We start from the raw sequence: 14,052 nt of genomic DNA on the forward strand, positions 1-14,052 counted from the left end.
CAAATTTAATTTCTTTTTTTATTGTAAACAAATGGGATACATGTTTTTTCTCTGTCTGTACATGGCGTAAAGGCATACCATTTGTGTAATCATAAATTTACATAGGGTAATGTTGTTTGATTCATTCTGCCATTTTTTCCCTTCCCCCCCTCCCCTCTCACCCTTCCCCTCCATCTATACAGTCCTTCCTTCCTCCATTCCTGCCCCCCTCCCTAAACCCAACTCCAACCCCAACACTAACCCTTCCCACCCCCCATTATGTGTCATCATCCACTTATTAGCGATATCATTCTTCCTTTGGTTTTTTGAGATTGGCTTATCTCACTTAGCATGATATTCTCCAGTTTCATCCATTTGCCTGCAAATGCCATAATTTTATCGTTCTTTATGGCTGAGTAATATTCCATTGTATATATATACCACATTTTCTTTATCCATTCATCAATTGAAGGACATCTAGGTTGGTTCCACAATCTGGCTATTGTGAACTGAGCAGCTATGAACATTGATGTGGCTGTATCTCTGTAATATGCTGATTTTAAGTCCTTTGGGTATAGGCCAAGGAGTGGGATAGCTGGGTCAAATGGTGTTTCCATTCCAAGTTTTCTAAGGAATCTCCACACTGCTTTCCAGAGTGGCTGCACTAATTTGCAGCCCCACCAGCAATGTAAGAGTGTACCTTTCTCCCCACATCCTCGCCAACACCTGTTGTTGCTTGTATTCTTGATAATCGCCATTCTAATTGGGGTGAGATGGAATCTTAGGGTGGTTTTGATTTGCATTTCTCTTATTACTATAGATGTTGAACACTTTTCCATATGTTTGTTGATTGCTTGTATATCTTCTTCTGTGAAGTGTCTATTCATTTCCTTAGCCCATTTGTCAGTTGGATTATTTACATTCTTGGTGTAGAGTTTTTTGAGTTCTTTATAGATTCTGGAGATTAGCGCTCTATCTGAAGTATGATTGGCAAAGATTTTCTCCCACTCTGTAGGCTCTTTCTTTGCATTGCTGATAGTTTCCTTTGCTGAGAGAAAGCTTTTTAGTTTGAATCTATCCCAGTTATTAATTCTTGCTTTTATTTCTTGTGCTATGGGAGTCCTGTTGAGGAAGTCTGGTCCTAAGCCGACATGTTGAAGCTCTGGACCTACTTTTTCTTCTATAAGATGCAAGGTCTCTGGTCTGATTCTGAGATCCTTGATCCATTTTGAGTTTAGTTTCATGCATGGTGAGAGATATGGGTTTAGTTTCATTCTGTTGCATATGGATTTCCAATTCTCCCATCACCATTTGTTGAAGAGGCTTTTTTTTCTCCATTGCATATTTTTGGCCCCTTTGTCTAGTATGAGAAAATTGTATTTATTTGGGTTTGTGTCTGTGTCCTCTATTCTGTACCATTGATCCACCTTTCTATTTTGGTACCAATACCATGCCGTTTTTGTTACTATTGCTTTGTAGTAGAGTTGAAGATCTGGTATTGCCATACCCCCTGCTTCACACTTTCTGCCACAGATTGCTTAAGCTATTCTGGGTTTTTTATTCTTCCAGATGAATTTCATAATTGCTTGCTTTCACATACTCTCCTTTCTCCTTCTTACACACACACACACACACACACACACACACACACACACACACACACACAGCTTCAGAATGTCATAAGAGAGCAGATTTCCGTCCCCATACTTCCTCAGCCATGGTGTTCTTCTTCACCATAGGGCCACTGGTCATGCACTGAAACCTCTCAGTAAGCCAAAATAAACATTTCCTCCTTTTAAGCTTTTAGTATTTTGTCAAAGGGAGAGAAAGCTAACATACACAGAGGCATTCATATATACATAAGTATATCTATATTCAGAACATTTTTGTAGCTTCATATCCCTAATATCTCACCATGTTTCATAGTGGGATGGAGACACCTAATGTCAGGGAGAAAAAAATGGGGAGATTTTGAATGAAGTGAAATTTTCAGTTCAAGGAGATGAAAAAATTCTGGGAACTGGTGACATGGCAGATTGCACCACAATGTGAATGTCAGAGCATCATGGAACTGTGCTCACTGAAAATGGTGGAAAGCACAATTTGGGTATATTTTACCACAATGAGCAATAGAAGCAAAATGAAAATGGATATTAAAAAAAAAAACAAATATTAAAAAATAAACAAGACGCAGCAAGACTAGTACTGCATAATCTCTCTCATATCTGGAAGGAGACCAAAGTCAACCTGGATGTAGAGTGTGATTGCTAGGAACTGGGGAGGGTGCCCAGGCACGGGGAGACCAGACTGATGGTTGGATGAGGATCAATGTGCACTGTGTGCATGGAGAGAAATACCACACTGTGCTCCAAAAATGTGAAAAAATGATGTGAAATAAGTAAAATTTTAGACATTTCACTGTATGGGATTAATTCAAACGAACCTGCATAAGATAAAAATGTTGAAAGTGTTTCTTAGCATATTGGTGTGGTGTCATCAATGACAGATGCAGTGCACACAAATCCTATGGTCGCAGTTGGTGATGAATTTCGCTCCATGACTGCTTTTGTTATGAGCTATCAGCTTTAGTTGAGTGTTCAGATAATGCCATCCTAGCCTTTATATAGTGTTTTAAATATTCTAAGATAAAGGAATTTATATTATCATTTGACTAAGTGGTGCCTGCTTATCTATTTTCTTTTTCAAATACTCTTTTCTCTTTCAAAAGGTGTCCAAGCAAAATTGAATTGAAAAATTCATGTAGCAGAATTCCTCCTCCTGGGACTCTCAGAGGATCCAGAGCTACAATCTGTACTCTTTGGCATGTTGCTGACCATGTACCTGGTCACAAGTGCTTGAGAACCTGCTCATCATCCTGGCTGTCAGCTCTGACTCCCACCTCCACACCCCCATGTACTTCTTCCTCTCTAAACTGTCCTTGGCTGACATCTGTTTCACCTCCACCACAGTGCCAAAGATGCTGTTGAACATCCAAACTCACAGCAGAGTCATCTCCTATGTGGGCTGCCTGAGTCAGATGTCTCTTTTTATCATTTTTGGATGTATGAATGACATGCTTCTGTGATGACCTTTGACTGCTTTGTGGACACCTGTCACCCCCTGCATTACTCAGTCATCATGAATCCTTGCCTCTGTGGCTTACTAGTTTTGATGTCTTTTGTTTAACCTTTTGGAATTCCAGCTTCACAATGTGATTGTCTTCCACTTTGCCTACTTCAAAGGTGTGGAAATTACTAATATCTTTTGTGTGACTTCTCAAGTGCCGAATCTTTCCTGTTCTGATACCTTTACCAAAAATATTTACAAAAATGTATTTTGTTGGTGCCATTTCAGGATTCTTTCCTCTCTCAGGGATCTTGTACTCTTACTACAAAATTGTTTCCTCTGTTCTTAGAATCCCATCATCAAGTGGAAACTACAAAGCCTTCTCCACCTGTGGGTCTTACCTCTCAGTTTGCTTATTTTATGGAACAGTGGTTGGATGTATCTTACTTCCACAGTTTCAAAATCTCCCAGAAAATTCACTATGTTCTCATTGATGTATGCTGTGGGCCTCCCTATGATGAATTCCTTAATCTACAGTCTGAGGTACAGGGACATTAATAGTGCTCTCTGAAGGCTGCACAGAAGAACTGTGTAATTTCAGTTGTGTGGCATCCATTTGGAACATGTACTAGAAAAAGCAGCAGTGCTAAACATCTATACTTGCCTGTAAATTATGCCTCCTTGTGATAACATTATTTTCTTAGTTTGAAGATTTTATTTCTTCATGTTTCATGGTAGAATAGTGTTTTCCTAGGGCTGGGAGAAGGAGGAATGGGAAGTGTTTTTAAAAATGTGTTCAAAATTTCATTTTGGGAGGATGGAAAGTTTCTGGAAATTGATGATGGTGATGTTTGCACAAAACAGTGGATGCAATTAATGCCACCCAGCTGTGCACTTCAAGAGTGAAAGGAAAACCAGTAAAATAGGGGAAGGAGAATGAGGGAGGGAAAGGGGTAGAACAGGGAGTGAAATGGAGTAAATCAGATTCCATGCATGTACAATTTTGTCAAGATGAACCCAACTACTATATATGATTATAATATTCTAATCATTTTTAAATCAACCAAAAAAAAAAACACTGAAAGATACATAAAAATATACTTGATTATAGGAAGCACCAAAAACCTATTGTAGATGTTCATTTCTCCCTTCCAGTAATGTGAGAAAGCCCTTTCTACATTTTGATATTGTGGATTAATTTGACAAATTGTGAGTTCCATGCTGAGCACCCAAGCTCATATGGTAGTAAAAAAATTAGCTTTCCCTACAGCACTTAATTTGAAGATTTCAGTCCACTCCACTCCATACCTGTGTCTCTTCAACCATGGTGCTCTGTATCAGAAAACTCCCATCCATCCCTGTATTCATTCCAATTGTTAGGGTGGATGCTGAGTCTTCACTGGGCACCTGTCATGGGGTGGATGTCAGAACCACAGTCCTTGTTCATGGCCCAGCAGAGAAGTATCACAACTCATTCAGTGACAGCAAAATGATGAGTGGAGGAAGGCTACATGAACCGTTGTTCCTCATCATGAAGACCAACACTGAAGTTTAGGCACTGAGATGGGAAGGCACCAATATGCAGTTTCAGTTGTTAAGAGTTCCATGAACTATGGGTATTTGGTTATGTTGGGGGTGTCCTGAGAGTCTCATTCAATGTTTTCATTTCCTCCCACACTGGTTCTACCTCTCTTAGACATCTCATCCATGATGGCAGAGTATGCATTCCTGTAACCTGTTTCCCAATCACTGCAAAAGGGCTATGAAAGTGAGGTCAAGGAGAAGGAGGAGAAGAGGACCCATAATATCATAAACAGATATTGAGGGCCACCTAGATGTCAGTATCAGATATGTGTTCTTTGTATCTTATGTCATTTCACCTGTATTATCTCTCACACATTTAAACTCCTATGTTATTGTATCATTGTTGTGGTCGCCGTCGTCATCATCATCATCATCATCATCCAAGAAGGAAGAAGCACCACACTTTTATGTAGTTAATGCCATGTAGTCTGTTAGAAAACAGATAGGCATATTTCTGTGTCTGATTAGAGACACAGGGTATCTCGACAGGAGAATCCTGGAATGTCACCCACTGAACAACTCAACCAGCAATTTCACTTGCCTCTTTCTTCATAGAGAATCCATTTCTCATTGTGCCCTTCCTTTTGAGGGTTACTGGTACACCAAAAGGGAGAGAAGTAGTTGGTAACTTCTGGGTTAAATATAGGAATGTCAGAAATAGATTCCAGGTAAGACCACAGAAAGAGAAGATACACAATGAGCAGCACTGATCGTTACTCTTTTCTCTACTCCAGAACTTACTCACAGTTGTCCACATCCCCCTCCATTCTTATAGTCAGCCCACACAATATCCAAAAAAAGACATTAAAAGCAGGATTTTACATAATTCCTATTAAAAATTGGACTTCAGAGTTTGTACCTGCTCACTGGATATACCTGTGGTTTAGAATCTTAGACCTTAGCTTAAAACTAATTGATGGTTGAAAGCAATAAAAAAGTTTAGTGAATTGAGTGCAGTCTGACAATTTTCCTAGTTGTCCACACTATGCAGAAATACAAAATCTAACATGCCACTCAGAATTCCATCTCCTGGGCCTTTCAGAGGAACCAGACCTGCAGTTTGTCCTCTTTGGACTGTCCCTGTCCATGTCCATGAACCTGCTCATCATCCTGGTTCTCAGTTCTGACTCCTACCTCCACAGCCCCATGTACTTCTTCCACTCCAACCTGTCCTTGTATGATATTTATTTCACTTCCATCATGGTCCCAAAGATGATTGTGGACATACAAGTGGCACCATCTTCTAGGTTGGCTGCCTTACACAGATGTCTCTTTTTCTCATTTTGGATGTATGGATGGTAGCCTTCTGACTGTGATGGCCTATGCTCAGTGGGGCCAACTGCATTTCCAGGTTACCATGAATTCATGCCACTGTGTCTTCTTAATTTTGAGGTCACTTATTTAACAGCATGAATTAATTGCTTTATAATCTCCCTGATTTTAACATGTGTAATTTCTAATTTCCTCCACGATCCTTCTCAACTTCCAATTTCCCCAGTTCTGACATCTTCACTGATAACATGTTCTTGTGTTTTTGTTGCTGCCATCTCTGGATATCTTCCCAAGTCAGGAATCCTTTTTCCTTATTCTAAAATTGCTGCCTCCATTCAGATGATCCCATAATCAGAATGGAGGGGAAAAACCTTCACAACCTGTGGGTCTCAACTCTCCATTATTCACTTATTTTATGGAACAGGCCTTGGAGTGTACTTGATTCATCTGTATTATGTTCTCCCAGAAAGGGTGAGGGGACCTCAATGGTATACACAGTGGTCACCTCCATGCTGAATTCTCTCATCTACAGCCTGAGGAACAGGGATATTTAAAGTGCCTGGAGGAGGTTCCACAGCAGAACGGTCTAATCACAGGATTGTTCATATTCATTTGGAATGTAAACTAGAAAACCCAGCAGAAATGAATTTGAAGATATGTAAATTCTGCAAGTATGTAAATACTTAGACCACTATTTTTATAATTTTATGGCTTTACTTCTTCATCCTATTTTATAGTAAAATGGTACTTGCCATAGATATGAAATGTGAGGAATGGAAAGTTTTTAAATGGGTATAAAGTTTCAGTTTAAGAAAAAATGAAAAATTCTGGAAGTGAATTATTGCTAAGGTCTTATAATGAAATGATTGTAATTAATGCCACTTAACTGTGCATTTAGCAATGATTAAAATGGTAAATTTTATGTATATTTACCACAATATAATTTAAGTGAAAGTAAATGGATCATAATAAAAGAAATAAAACATGTAAAGGAGATGCCCAAAATATTTGTAGACATTCATTTTCTCTTCTTTCTCTTTCTTCATTAACATTAAGAAATCCTTGGAGGTTTAGAGAACATGGACCAATTTGACTAATTATGAGCCCTGCGCATGGAACGACTAAGGTCATATAATAGTCAATAATCTTCCTGTGACTGCAGTTCTTCAGTTTAATGACTCCATTCCAGTTGACTTCATACCTGGGTCTGATCCTTCTGTGGTTTTCTGCATCAACAAGCTCTTATCCATCACTCTATTCATATCACTCCTGAGCACACAGCCTCAGCCTTCACTGGGTACCAGCAGAGGAAGAGCATTGAATTCTCAGCCCTTGTCATGACTCAGAATAGACTCAACATTACCCAGTAAGTTCTGGGGAAGAGAATGGATGAAAGAAGGGCTCTCTGAAGTATTTTGTCCTCATCATCAAGACAAACATACAGTTTGGGGTAGATAGATGTGAAGATAAAAATATGCAGAATATCAGCTCCTTTAACTTTGAAGTTCATGTACGTGAGGGTGATAGAGGTGCCAAATATCTCAAAGTTTTGATTTCTTTGTACTCTGGTTCTATTTCCCATGTACACCTCATCCATGGAAGTAAAGATTGGAAGTGAAGATTGGGCACATGATATTCCTGCATAGGATTACTCCTCTCACCCCTCCTGCATACTCTTGTGGCTGTCCACATCCTCCTAGTCACTCTCAAAAGGAGACACACAGTCAAGTGTTGATATCATTCCTACTGAGAAAATTGGCTAAAGTTTTAAAATATACCTCAGATGTACCTGTGTTTAAAATTTGGTCTTCTGCTTAAAAGTTTCTGGTGGTTGGGAAACAATAAAGAAAATTCAGTGTATCAGACCCAGAGTCTGAAAATTTAATTCTGAATCTAGTGGTCCTACTTGTTAAGTCTGTGATGCAGGGCTGTTTGTTAGCGTCTCTGAGATGCAGCACTGTCATTTGATTTGATTTCTGATGGCACTGAGTGAGAAATAAACAGATATGGGTGCTCCATATATGATTATCATGTGATTTATATGTAACACAGAGGGAAATGTAACTTAGATACTGATGTTGCTAATAATAGGATAACTCTTCATACTAGTCAACTAAATATCCTATTATCTAAAGTTACTATTTTCTTACTTATATCACAGAACTATTTTATTTGTGTTATTCTGCAAGTACATGGTCACTTTTTGGAAAGGAATGCTGGATTCTCTCTCATTTCTAACTCTCTCAACCCTACAACTAGCTTAGCAAGAAGGAGGCATTGAATATTAAAAAAAAAAAAAAAACTGGGTTAAATACTAAATAGAACCTTCCCTGCTTCGGGAAAATTGTAACCGTCACATCTCCAGCACACTTGGTGCTTTTCCCATCTGCACTTTCAGGAATGCCCAACCAAACAAGAAAGAAGAAATAATAGCTTTTGTTCTTGTTGACATCACAGGTACATGGGCCCTAAATTTTCATTTAACCACATTTATAATATTGTATGATTCAGATTGTGGCAGAAATTTTCATGGGAACTAAGAAAGAGGCACAAAGAGAAGGTGGCAGAGGTCCCTCCAGGGTTGGACTGAGACATTTTGGAATTTCACCTCACTCTCAGCTCCCCTGGCCTTTGACAGCTGTTTTCATCAAAGAACTCACTATTTCCATAATGGTGGGATTCCTTATTTGATAACATGAATTGATGACCACATATGGCTAAGTTCCAGACTTTACCTGGGTGACATATGTGTTGAGGAGATGGGTGTCGTCCTTCTGCCCTCTGTGAGGCATTGTGAGCAGAGATGTGGAGAGATTTGCAAATGTTCTGTCCACAGAGATAGGTCAATGATATGGAACTAAAATGTGGATTTCCTGACTCTTATCCTAAAGTCTTCTCTACTGGAGCCCAGTGGAAGTATCTCTCCTATACAAGAAGAAATGTCTCAGTAATCAGGCAGGGACTATTATTAGATATACCACAGGAATATTTTGGATAGTACATCTCAACCACAGTAGGTTGTGTTTGATTAGGATCAGATTTATTTAACCAAAAATGTACATGATTAATAGAAAAGCTGGAATGCCCATTAAGTATTGGAATTCAAAAAACTGTCTGCCACCAACATGCTATGTCAAAATTCTCATTTGTACAATATGAACTCAGGCACAAGAATTTTGGAAAACTGGTTATAAAAATAAATTGACAAATTAATTGATGTCCCTTGGGTAATTCTGTGCATCAGCTAAGGCCTTTGAAATTCATGATTGTACTTCACATGCCAATATAAATTACTAAATTTCAGAGACAATAAGTGATGTGTTGTAGATGGCTTGAATGAGCAGTGGGTTTTCTTTTCCTTAAGGTAAGTCTTAAAGAAAAGTGCATATGGATATGGAAATCAAAACTGGAAATACCGACAAGAAAATATACCCACTGGATTTATGGTAGCAGTTTCTTTGGGGGAACAGGTGTGAAGAAAATAGAATCATACAGAGATAGTAAAAACAACATTTCATAGGTAATAATTTAAATCCTTGAAAAATATTGGTTGTGAAGCACATATTACTAAATGTTTATTTTATTTTTTTATTGTAAACAAATGGGATAAATGTTGTTTCTCTGTTTGTACTTCAGATAGAGTACTAATCTCCAGAATCTATAAAGAACTCAAAAAATTCTACACCAACTCTACAAATAACCTAATCGACAAATGGGCTAAGGAAATGAACAGACCCTTCACAGAAGAAGATCTACAAGCAATCAACAAACATATGAAAAAATGTTCCATATCTCTAGTAATAAGAGAAATGCAAATCAAAACCACCTTAAGATTCCATCTCACCCCATTTAGAATGGCGATTATCATAAATGTTTATTTTTAATACAGATAGTAGTTATTGTTGACAGTCACAGTAAATAATATTAATAGGGCATTTTCAGAATGCCAGCAAATATTCTAAGGCTGTGATTCTCAATCCTGGTATAAGTCAGGATGACCAAGAAATCCACTAGCTCATACTATGGTTAAACTGATTTTATTCTAATACCAGGGTATCTTGGTATTTCAAAATATTCATGAGTAAATGTTATAAATGAAACCAAGAACTGCTACTTCATACAATTTAAAAATATTTTAAAGCATTTAAAAAATAACACATAAACTAGGTAATTTTTTTCTCCAGTTTAGATTTGAGCAAATGGTCCAGATGTGTTTACATAATTTCCTGTAGTTTTCTGTCACATTTTTCCTATTAAATCACAGTGTGACATGACAAGGAATAAACCCAAGTTGCCTTCAAGTAGCTGATGTAGGATAATTGTAATCCATGTATCAGGATGTATTGATTAAAAATCTATTAGTTGGTATTAGACGGGTGGTACCCAAACTTGGGTTCTGTGTTTTGTCTTGTGCTAAAGACCTCAAACTTTTGTGAAAGAGCTTATGATCAGAAAAACAATGGAGCAGTGTTCCCAAGCCATTATAGAATATAGAAGTGTTTAAAAAGCAAGGAATAGATTTCTTTAGTAGATATTCAAGGGAAGATGTATAGAGTTGACACAAATAAACACATATCAGATAAGAAAATTCAAAAGCCCAACTTGATATTTCATTACCCATGAATCCTCAACAGGGCAATGTGCCCTAAAGCTGATGATATTGGTCATGGGCATTTATCTTAAACATATTAATCAACATTAAAGTCATAAACAACTAATGATACTAGGTATACATTAAATTAGTGTCAAAATACATACAAAATTTGAGCAAAGTTTTCATTCACGTGGCAGAGAAAACAAAACACACAAGAAGCAGAAAAACTCAGGGGAAATAAATAGCACATGATTTTTTCTAATATAAATTATCAACTTTAGTGTACCAAAATCAGTGAAAAAAGAAAGAAAAGGGTGGAGGGAAGGAATTCCATGAAAATAGAAGAGGTATCAGTGGAGAAGAGGAAGAGCATTAAGGGGGAGGGAGGGACTGGAGAAAGGAGGAATGGTGGACGGAGCCCGACCAAGCTCTCTATGTGCATATGTGAAGGGACCACAGAGGACCTCACTTTTATGTACATGCATAAGACACTGGTTAAAAAAAAAAAAAAACTACAAAAAATTAGAAGAAAGATCATTAGAGTCAAGAAAAGGGAACAAGGAGAGGAAGGAGGGGAGGGAATGGCTGAATCAGAGCAAATGATATTCCATGTTTTTATAATCATGTCAAAATCAACCCTAATACTTTGTATAACTAAAGCAAACTAATAAAAAATGCAGTACTGACTTAGGCATGGTGTTTAAACATTCTAGGCTAATGTAATTTGTACCATTGTTTTCCCACTTGCATGAATTTATTGGTTTCCTTTTTCCAACACATTTCTCTTTCTCAAAAGGTGCCCAAGTGAAATTGAACAGAAAAATCTAACACTTGCCACAGAATTCCAACTCATGAGCCTCTCAGAGGACCCAGACCTGCAGCCCATCCTCCTTGAACTGTTCCTGTTCATGTACCTGGTCACAGTGCTTGGGAACCTGCTCATCATCCTGGCTGTCAGCTCTGACCCCCACCTCCACACCCCCATGTACTTCTTCCTCTCCAACCTGTCCTTGGCTGACATCTGCTTCATCTCCACCACAGTCCCAAAGATGCTGGTGAACATCTGAACTCACAGCAGAGCTATGTCCTATGTGGGCTGCCTGACACAGATGTCTTTTTTTCTCATTTTTGGATGTATGGATGACATGCTCCTGACTGTGATGGCCTATGACCGGTATGTGGCCATCTGTCACCCTCTGCAATATCCCATCATCATGAACCCTCATCTCTGTGTCTTCTTAGTTTTGATGTCTCTATTGTTCAGTCTTTTGGAATCCCAGATCCACAATTTGATTGCCTTATACTTTACCTACTTCAAAGACATGGAAATTTCTAATTTCTTCTGTCAACCTTCTCAGGTCCTTAGTCTTGTCTGTTTTGATATCTTTACCAAAAATACAGTCATGTATTTTGTTGGTGCCATCTATGGTTTTCTTCCAGTCTTAGGGATCTTTTCCTCTTATTATAAAATTGTTTCTTCCATTCTTAGAATCCCATCCTCAGGTGGAAAGTACAAAATCTTCTCCACCTGTGTGTCTCACCTCTCAGTTGTTTGCTTATTTTACGGGACAGCCATTGGAGTGTACCTTGCTTCAGCTGTATCACATTCTCTTAGAAAGATCACTGTGTTCTCTGTGATGTACACTGTGGTAACCCCCATGCTGAACCCCTTCATCTCAGCCTGAGGAACAAGGACATTAAAACTGCCCTGAAGAAGCTATGGAGCAGACCAACCTAGTCTCCTTATCTCTTCCATTGTTTTAATAGTTTGGGTTGGAAAAACCAACCATATAGACCTACCTTCTTCTTTATGTTACTCTAGGATATTCATGGCTATCATTTCACTCCATGTTTCTATCTAGATATTGCCTCCTTTGGTTTAATTGAATTTCATGAGTGTTCAGAATCATTTTTGTTGCCATAAATATCAAGACTAAATCTGTATACGCAGGCAACCCTTGTAATTTTTAACAACACTGGCCTTGGCTGAAATGTTAAACACTATCTCCTTTGTATCTGGGGGGAGGCAGGGGTAGTACCAGGTTTGAATTCAGGGTCCTTTAACAAATTGCAGTTATAAAGACATACACTCAGTTTTTAAATGATAACAAAAACTGGGGAAAGTATTTTGCACTGTCTAAACACCAAAATAGTATCTAGGGTTAAAGAATTCTTGGAGTCCAAATAAAATATTAGAATTCCATCCACCTTGAGATGATGATGATGACGGTGTTGAGCACAAAAATCTTTCCTTAGAAAGGGCTGAGGATGTGGCTCGGTGGTTATGTGCCCCTGGGTTAAACCCTAGTGAAGAAGAAGAAAAAGAAGAAGAAGAAGAAGAAGAAGAAGAAGAAGAAGAAGAAGAAGAAGAAGAAGAAGAAGAGGAAGAGGAAGTAGAGGAAGAGGAAGGAGGTGGAGGGGTTAGAACTATAAAGAAGATTAGGATAAGGAGACACGTATTCACAGACGTTTAGAGAGACAGAGCGTAAGAAGGAAGATATGAAAAAAGGGTACACGTATTTACACTACCCTTGATGCTGATTGGCTTCAATGTTTTATAAATAGTATTTCACTAAATGCACATATTCTTACACTTCCTTAAACACAAACTTGGCATTTGTGCATTCTGCAACTATCAATGACTTAAAAATAGTAACTGTGAAGAGATATTTTGAATTTTTAAATTTTATGCAGAATTACTTGTATCAACCCCACACAAGCTCAGTAAAACATCTGGTTTAAAGGACAGGTCTTTGCTTTGTATTTCTTATTCTGTATTCCCTAGTGGCCTACTAAGATTACCCTCATTGTTTTTCTGATCATGAACTTTCTTATAGGTGCTTCAAAATTCAGATCCATGAAAATCTTCAAAGACTGGGTTTTCATACCAAGCTTCCTAGACCTGAATAATTGGTTTTCACATAAATCCCTCCTGGTATATAGATTGATAGACTACTTCACTACCTGAAGGCAACTCAGATTCAAATTATTTTGTGAACTCACACTAAGGTTTAACTGGGAGAAAACTGTATAATAGAAAAATAGACAATATGAACACAATGAGACTTTTCCTCCTGTGAAAATGGGATAATAGATCTTCCCCTGAAGGCTGTTGTAAGAAAGTTCTTTTAAAATTCTTTTAAATTGCCTAGGCCTGGCTATGAGTCTAATTTATCCATATATACACAAATGGATATTTTAAAATATCTGGAAACCCTGACCTCAAAACAAACCAATTGAATCAGAGTATCTGCATGTGATATTCTTGGGAATTTCTTATAGCAGAGTTGAGAAACACTGACCTGGAATATTTCCTGGCATTTAGAAAACACTTCATTAATATTACTTATTATTGGTATAAAATAGGCACTTCTTATATTGCAGGGCATTTTTTTTTTTTTTTTGCAGTACTGGGGATTGAACTCAGGGCCTTGTGCTTGCGAGGCAAGCACTACCAGCTGAGCTATCTCCCCAGCCTGGCACTTCTTACATTAAATATGAAAATCTAGTCCCATTTGCTTCAGAACTAGCATTTTCTAAAATATTAATTATTTCCA

The sequence above is a fragment of the Sciurus carolinensis genome, chromosome 17 (genome assembly GCF_902686445.1).
Source record: "Sciurus carolinensis chromosome 17, mSciCar1.2, whole genome shotgun sequence".
NCBI classification, from domain to species: Eukaryota; Metazoa; Chordata; class Mammalia; order Rodentia; family Sciuridae; genus Sciurus; species Sciurus carolinensis.